Below are 9,126 nucleotides of genomic sequence, written 5' to 3'. Positions count from 1 at the left end.
GAAACTTGAATTAAAATTGAATCTAAAATAGAAGTTTACAGCAAATTCCCAATCCAACAAAACCTAAAACTAGAAAACTTAAATTTAACTAAGGGAATAAAACCCCAATTAAACCTTAAACTTTTCTATTTATAGTTGTGGTATTTTATGATCATATTAGACCAAATGCAAGTGATTAAATGGGTTAGGATGAGTTGTGCATATGAAAACACCTTCGGTTGTAATTTTGCCCTCGTTGAATCAGTGTCACGACACCATAGGACTGATGTCAAGACATCAGAAATCGAATGAGACTTCTTTGGCCTCGAAGTTGGGTGTCACGACATCGTCGATTTTACTCTCTTAGCTTGCATTCAAAGTTCATTTTCGCGACACTATAGTCTTTGCATCCCCATTCTGACCTTCGAAGTTGGTTGTCACAACACTACTAATATGGATGTTGCGACATCGGGATCGTTCTTCAAATTTCTTGGCCCGAAATAGTGTTCTACACACTCAATTAATCCGTTAGTCGTTTCTTAGGCTTTGATTGGTCTAACGGGTCATTAAAAAACCTAATCATGTAAAAATGTTTATTTTATTGAAATCGAACATAAAATACTAAAATGAGAAATTAATAGAAATGTAATCAAATTACTTAAAAATAAGCTTATTAATTACAGAAAAGAACTTAATTTTGCCACAACGAATTGTAGCAGATGAAACTCATTATATTATTTATGAAATTAGTTATCATCACTACAACAACCTCTTCATGAAAGTTAGGGATTGTTGTACATAATAACAAACAAAAAAGCCAGGGTAGATGAAACATGAAGTAATGGCAAGTTCATGGGATGGTTTAAAACCACATAACTGTTTGTGCTAAAAGCAATCACCATTGCAAACATTGCACGGCCAAGGAGATTAGCAACAGACTAATTTCGATATAAGATTATAGTAATATCCCCAAAAAATTAATTTTGATAAAAGAGGATCCAGAGAATCACAAAGTGGATGGAGAGAGCCAAAATAGAAAGAATAAAGGCCAATGCATTTGTTACAACAAATGCTTTAAAGGCTGTGATAAATTTAATCCAGACATTAAAACAAATAGCAAACTAGAAAGGGGAAAAGATAATTTTGATTCGTTGATATGCCGATTGCGCTTGGAAGACGAAAACCCGTTAATAATCGTTGAGGAAACAGCGATTGAAAGCCAATGCAAAAGAAAAACTAAAGATTGATGAAGAAATTAAAACTCGATTTAAAATTGAATCTAAAATAGAAGTTAACAGCAAATTTCCAATCTAACAAAACCTAAAGCTAGAAAATTAAGTAAGGGAATAAAACCCCAATTAAACCTTAAACTATTCTATTTATAGTTCTGGTATTTTATGATCATATTAGATCAAATGCAAGTGATTAAACGGGTTAGGATGAGTTGTGCATATGAAAACACCCTCAGCTGTAATTTTGCCCTCGTTGAATCAGTGTTACGACACCATAGGAATGATGTCAAGAAAGCAGACATCGAATGAGACTTCTTTGGCCTCGAAGTTGGGTGTCACGACATCGTCGATTTTACTCTCCTAGCTTGCATTCAAAGTTCATTTTCACGACACTGTCGTCTTTGATTCCCCATTCTGACCTTCGAAGTTGGTTGTCACAACACTACTAATGGATGTTGCGACATTGAGATCATTCTTCAAATTTTTTGGCCCGAAATAGTGTCCTACACACTCAATTAATCCATTAGTCGTTTCTTAGGTTTTGATTTGTCTAACAGGTCATTAAAACACCTAACCATATAAAAATGTTTATTTTATTGAAATCGAACATAAAATGCTAAAATGGGAAATTAATAGAAATGCAATCAAATTACTCGAAAATAAGCTTATTAATTATAGAAAAGAACTTAATTTGCCACAACGAATTGTAGCAGATGAAACTCATTATATTATTTATGAAATTAGTTATCATCATTACAACAACCTCTTCATGAAAGTTAGGGATTGTTGTACATAATAACAAAAAAAAAAGCCAGGGTAGATGAAACATGAAGTAATGGCAAGTTCATGGGAAGGTTTTAAAACCACATAACTATTTGTGCTAAAAGCAATCACCATTGCAAACATTGCACGGACAAGGAGATTAGCAACAGACTAATTTCGATATAAGATTATATTAATATCCCCAAAAAATTAATTTTGATAAAAGAGGATCCAGAATCCCAAAGTGGATGGAGAGAGCCAAAATAGAAAGAATAAAGACCAATGCATTTGTTACAACAAATGCTTTAAAGGCTGCCTCATCAATCAGAAAAAGAGTACCGTGCTCTGACAATTTTTTAGTATTCAAACCACCAGGTACGGTTATTGCTACTGCAAATGCGACGGTGGCTATAAGTGCTACCACTACTAAATCAGTGTTACGATACCACTAATGGATGTCGCTACATTGGGATCATTCTTCAAATTTCTTGGCCCGAAGTCTTGATTGACCAAATGGGTCATTAAAACACCTAATTATTTTTACTCTATTAAAATCAAACATAAAATGTTAAAATGAGAAATTAATAGAAATTTGTCACAACGAATCAAACTCATTATATTATTTTGACTACATTTATTTATTTTTAATTAAAGATGGTTATATTTTTTTTCGTTTATTTAAGACTATTTTTAGACTTTAGAATCTCCATCTCTAGCTTTTGCGCAAGACTTGATTAGAAGTTTCACAATAGCAGAATGTCCATGCCTTGCTGCAACGTGCGAAGGAGTTCGACCTTTAGCATTCGTTTGGAGTAGCAGTGACGGACACTTGCTGGGAATTTGTTCAATAAAATCTGATCACGTTTCTCTTTCTATCATAGGAATGGAAAAACACGTAAACTGTCAGATAACACTATTTATACACATCAAGAAATAATTTTAAATTATAAAAATTTAAAATTTTAAAAGTCAATATAAAGTTATTGCGAACTTTCATGCGAGTTGTTATATTTAAAATTTTAATATTTTAGTGTAAAAATAATAATTAAATAATTTTTGAAAGTGAATGATTAAATTTGACTCTTCTTAAAAATTGAAAGTTAAATTTAATTAGGAAAGAGGCCAAATTAGTTAAATTTATTATTATGTCTAAAATTCTTATTACTTCCTATATATTTCGACACTTCCTATGGTGCTTAACAGTTGGAATCACATGGACTTTTGGTTTAATACGGAGATATTTGGGGTGGGGGGGGGGGGAATGAAGTTGCATCTACAGCCATAACTACTGCATGCAAAGTTGTTCTACCATGAGGGCCTCCTTGAGCTCTTCTTTTTATTGTCTTTCACACAATATGAGTCACGAAAGCTAGGTATTGTTGTATGTAATAACAAATAAAAAAGGCAGGGCAAATGAAACATGAATCGATATATACCAAGTCTATGGGAAGGTTTTAAAACCATATAACAACTTGTGCTAAAAGCAATCACCATCACAACTATTGCGCAATCAAGGAGATTAGAAACATAAAAGAAGATCCAGAATCCCAAAGTGGATGGAGAGGGCAGAAACAGAGAATAAAGGCCAATGCATTTGTTGAAGGCTGCCTCATCAATCAGAAAAGGATTAGAGTGTCCTGCTATGACCCTTTGTCACTATTCAAACAACCAGGTAGAGTTCTTGCTGCTGTAAATCCAAAGTCACCTTTCAACTTCATTAGATCTCTTATTGACCCATATGCAGTCATAGTATCACCAGGCATGAAAAGAGAATGACTTAATTGTAGGAACGGTCTCTAAAAGCCAAATAATGAAGTAAATTCAAACCTCTTTTTTCTAACTTTTTCACAACAATCTGGACATCTTTAATATATTTTTTTTAATTTATCAAAATTTTAGATTTTAATTAAATACCGAAATATAAATTTTAATTTACGAACATATTTAACAAGCTATCAATTTTAGGCATTGTAAGGGTGCTAAAACCTTCTTTTCATGTAATCAACTCTTGAACCTAATATTTATTTTCTGAATTTCTATCGTACTCAAAAGTAATTTTTTTTAAATAAAAAATTTCTTTTTAAAGAGTGATTTTATAGGTGTTTGATCACACTTAGCCAACAAAAATTGGTGGCGAACTTAAAATTCTCAATTTTTTCAATGATTCGCCAAACTAATTTTTAATTAATCGAAAATTAGTTGCAACATCTTTATTATTTTTTATATTTAATAAATCTTACTTGATAATGCTATAGAATAACGTATTTTTATGTATTAATCATGTGTTTATTCTGAGCTTGATCCTACTAATTTAAGCTATTTATGTCCTTTTATCTTTTAGGGACTGATATGAAGGCAAAAGCAAAATTAAGGGACAAAAGTGCAAATTTGGAGACACGTTGGGCTGATATGCGACACAGGAAAAAGATTGTGCCAAAAGTGTGAGCATGGATGACACAAGGACTAAAAACGTAAAAAGAAGAGATTTTATTCTGTAAGACTCCATTTTATTTATATTAGGATAATTAATATTAAGATAATTATTAGGATTATTTAATTTTAGGATTTTATTTTATTTATCTTTATTTATCTTTAATTAAATGTATTTATCTTTTTAGAATTTAAGTTAAATTAGACTATCTCCCTAGCACTATAAATAGGGGGTGAAGTGACTCTATTTGGGGTATTCATCTTTTTCTGTAAACACTCTCCCCCTGAAAGTCTAGGCTTTTGTTTCTTCATATTTTCTTTCAATAAAACTCCCTTTTCCCTTTTCCATTTTTATATTTATTTTCTTTTCCACCATTAGCATGAGCCACTAAAACCTATCTTGTAACGCCCCAATTTTTGGGAATCCTGTGAATGTTGGCATAGGTTTAATTATGTTTGTGAGCTTCTAGAAAGCCCAAGCTTAAGATAGAACCCGGCAATTTTAGTTAATTTTTGTTCCATAAGAAAAAGGGGGTGAAATTATGAAATAGGACCTATGTGAAAATGTTTGAAAATGCTATAGGCTAAATTGAAGTGGCCAAATAAATAGGAGTGCAAAATAGGAGGATTTGCATGACAAACCTCCCATTTTACATGAAGTGGCTAGCCATCATGTTGTTGTAGACAAAATGTGCACTTGATATCCATAATTTATGGTACAAATTGATACAAATTGATAATAGGTTAGGTAAATGTTTCATGATAATGGGTTAGGTAAATGTTTCATGATAATGTGTTAGGTAAATGTTTCATGATAATGGGTTAGGTAAATGTTTCATGATAAGAATTTCATGTCTTTTGTATTAAAGAATTAAATGGATGAAATATGAAGTTTTATTAAAAGAAAAAGGGGTGAAAAGAATAAAGTTTTGTCCATCTTTGTTCATCATAGCTGAAAGTTAGAGAAGAGAAAGGAGAGGAGAAAGCTCTTGAGTATTCGGTCATTAGGAGGAGGAAAATTGAAGGTAAGTTCTTGGTACCTTGCTTCTATTTTGAGGTTCATGAGTTCTTCTTGATTCTACCTTAACTCTTGAAGTATATTTTGATTTTTAGTTGTGTTGTGAGCATTTAGTCATGAATTAAAATGAAGGAAATGGTTGTTGTTTCATGTTCTTTTGATGAAAAAATGGAAGATAGGTGAAGTTGAGCCAAACAAATGAGCATGCATGTGCCTTAGATGTTAAAGGGAAAAATCAGCTAACATGTTGTGCTTTAAAATGATGAAATGGAGATTATTCTTAAGTAAAATCATAGATATGTGATGATTGATTGGTGATATACATGTTTAAATAACATGCATGCAAGGTATGTGTGAAAGAGTGATTTGGTAATAAATCTGCTTGGGACAACAGCAGTAACGTGACTTTGGAAAATCACCATAAATTGTGGGAGATGAATTAGAAGCTGAATAAATTATGTAATTAAAGCTTATTGAGTCTAGTTTCAAATGGAATAAACTAGAACATATTTTGAATTCTGTAGAATGAGAAATTTGATTCGTAATGAAGAGTGGTCAGATTAGTCAAACAGTGAAACATGGGAAACTTTAAGAAAAATCTGGTATTGATTGGCCATACCAAAAATTCTGAAAATTTTATGGATAAAAGATATATGAGTCTATTTTCAGGGAAAATTAACGGCACTTGATTTGGAGTTTCGTAGCTCCAGTTATAAATAATTTAGTGACTGTTGCTCAGGAAGACAGCTTGCAGTGAAATTATGATTATGTGGTAAACATTGACAAAAAAATTTGTTAATGAATTGCTTATTGATTTCTTATAAGCTTACTATGATCTGTAGGTGTGGTTGGCCGAATATTGTAAGGGGTTAATACATAGTTTGTATTTGAATAGTTAGATTAACGTGTTAGTAATCCAATTGTAGGCGGTTCGTGTGTGGATCTGATCAGCATATCGTCGCAAACAGGTGTGTAACTAACACCCTCTTTCTTAGTCTGGATCGGCAAAAGTCGAAAAGTCGAAATGCCGAAAATCGGTATTTTGTAGATTTGCGAGTGTGCGAATGCTCGTGAGGTAAATCGATTAATATTTTTGGTAAGCTGCAAAATTTGGACTGCAAAGTGCATGATTTCTGTGCCCTCGATATTTTTGGGCTTAATGGGCCAAAATTGGAATGATGGGCCAACGAGCCCAATTCGGTAAGAACCCTCGGTACGTGATTCTGTTAGTACGTGAAAGGTAGGAATATGCATGAAAAACCCTAAAATAGATAAATTACTGAAATACCTTTGAAAGTGGAAAATTTACAGTTTTACCCCTAGGAGATAAATTACCGAAATACCTCTAGGGTTAAATTGACTTAAATGCATGTTTGACTGTTGTTATTTACTGCATGCCATGTTGTTATTATCTGATGCATGGGATTGGGATATTGACGGAGGAAGTATCTGAAAGTGGCTTGTCCACGTCTTGGAGGCTTTGCCTCAATTCTTTGATAATGAGCAGCAATCTTAAGAATGTGGAGTGTTAAATTTGGGTGGGTTGAGCTATTCCCACATGGAGTGTATGGCTGGTACGGGTGGAGTGTAGTGGTTGGTGGGTTGAGTAGTCTCCCCAAATGGGCTTGCATATGTTTACTGATGTTGCATGTATTTTGAAATGGGCCTATGGGCCATACTGTTGTCTGAATAAGGGGCTAAGGCCCAGTTTATTGTAATCTGAAAAGGGCTCTGGCCCAGTACCACTGTTACCTGAATGGGCTTAGGCCCAATAGGCTTGAACTGACTTGGGCTTTGAATGGGTTTTCCTTACACACTGAGTTTCCCCAAACTCACCCCTTTTATTTTCATCCATGCAGGAAATCCCCAACCATAGTGGGCTTGGAGCTATGAGGGAATTCGGAGTGGCCACCCGTTCTGAAAGTTTGATTTTCTTCTGGTGAACTGGACATCCTTTTAATTACGTTTGAGGTTTTGGGCTTTTAAATGTAATAAGGCCGCTTATTTATTTTGATGGTTTTAATATGTATTACTAAGATAGGTAATACTTATTTTAACTGTTGAAATTGGATAGCCTTAGGCGCGTTTTCAAAAACAACAGTTGATTTCAAAATAACACGACAACAAGCAAAGCTTCCGCAATGAAATTATTTTCCAAAATTAATCACTTTTCCTAAAAATGACTTAATCGAATCGGTTTCCTAGAAATATCCATGACGTTAAGGTGTGGCAATGGCGGTATGCATGTCTAGGATTGGATCCGAAGGAGCTTGGTATAGCGATCCGATGGACTCACCACCTCTTTTCCGGTTTCCTACCTGGTGCACAGCTTCCATTCACTTTAACCTATAATGACATCATCTTTTAAAACACTCAGTAAGTTTTCTTTCTGGATCGGAAATGTTTTGAATGCTTCGATGTGGCATTTTTTTTAACGTTTTTGATGTGGCATGCCGGATCCGGCCAAAACTTCTGGGCCGGGTTTGGGGTGCTACATATCTAGACGAAAGTTGTCAATATTCCCTAAAAAGGGTTATTGAGGCCTAGAATCCGTACTTAGCCTTCTCGCCAAGTATTCATCGTTTCTCCGACTTTTCTGGTGACGCTTAGTCCATAGCCTTTAAAGTAAGCTTTTCAGCATATGCAAAGGCGGCCGCTTTGTATGTTTTGGAAGGATTGCACAGCCGGTTCGTTAACTTACTGCGTCAGAGGTTGGCGAGCCAAAGAGACAAAATGGCATGGGATTCGCCATTGAGAAGCGTTGATCTAGCATAGATTACTGGCTAGAGTCAGGTTCCCTAAAAATCGTAAGTCTAATCTTTAGAACTGGTGGTCGTAGGCGTCCTCTTCCACTATAACTGGCTTACTTGAGTTGAGAAGGGTTATTTAAAAGCCGAGGATTGAACCCAAGGCGGAATGAGACAACTGGAGGCTGGAATCTACCAATAAGAATTTCTTTTCCTTTAACTCTCTTTATTATTTTTATATATTCTCCATCTCAATTTTCGTCATTTATTTAATTTCATAATTTCAATTTAATTTAAATACTATTTTTATTTTTCCAAATCGAAATTCTTAATTCTGTTTTTTTTTTATTTTTTCAAGAACACAAGTTTCTTGGCCAAGAAATTGTCCAAGATTTCAAGAAACGAGCATTCGTACAATCCGGTCCCTGAGGATTTGACCCTACTTCTCCTTTACTGTTATTTTTATTATTTTACAAGGAATAGGATATTTTTGGTGCTCTCAACGACCGCATCAAATTTTGGTGCCATTGCCGAGGATCGGTAACGTACTAATCTTGTTTTTTGTTTCTTATGACCAGATCTGCTCCAGGAACTCTTGCGTTTGATTCGGAGATTGAAAAGACTGCGAGAGCTAATCGCAAGGAAACAAAGCTAAGAAAAAAGCAGTCAACGGTGGTTAAAACTCAAAGCAATCCACCGCCAGAAATCAGAATCAACGACGAAGCAGAGTCTAGGGTTAACGAAAACCCTACTCAAACTTCTGAAAGCGAAAAAGTCGAAGTCGATTCCTCTGAAGAAGTGCTTAACACTAGGGTTGATGAAAACCCTAATTTAGCACCTCAACCTATGCCTCAGATAATTCGGCAATTAGCTGAAGCACCGACAGAACAACCGCCACTATGCATCGCGTATCCTACTATGGATACTGATTTTGAATTAAAGTCAGGCTTGATTCAGC

At 34.5% G+C, this 9,126-nt stretch overlaps 1 long non-coding RNA gene across 1 annotated transcript; it reads left to right on the top strand.

Moving 5' to 3' along the window:
- The first annotated feature begins 5,217 nt into the window (after positions 1–5,217).
- Positions 5,218–7,429, top strand: LOC128291532 (uncharacterized). The gene is made up of 2 exons (XR_008281371.1): positions 5,218–5,428; positions 7,281–7,429. It is a non-coding gene; the product is annotated as an uncharacterized LOC128291532 (long non-coding RNA).
- Positions 7,430–9,126: the final 1,697 nt, after the last annotated feature.

Source organism: Gossypium arboreum, chromosome 4 (genome assembly GCF_025698485.1).
Source record: "Gossypium arboreum isolate Shixiya-1 chromosome 4, ASM2569848v2, whole genome shotgun sequence".
Lineage (NCBI taxonomy): Eukaryota > Viridiplantae > Streptophyta > Magnoliopsida > Malvales > Malvaceae > Gossypium > Gossypium arboreum.
Note: the sequence above shows the minus strand (reverse complement) of the source record. Positions and strands in the feature narration are given on the sequence as shown.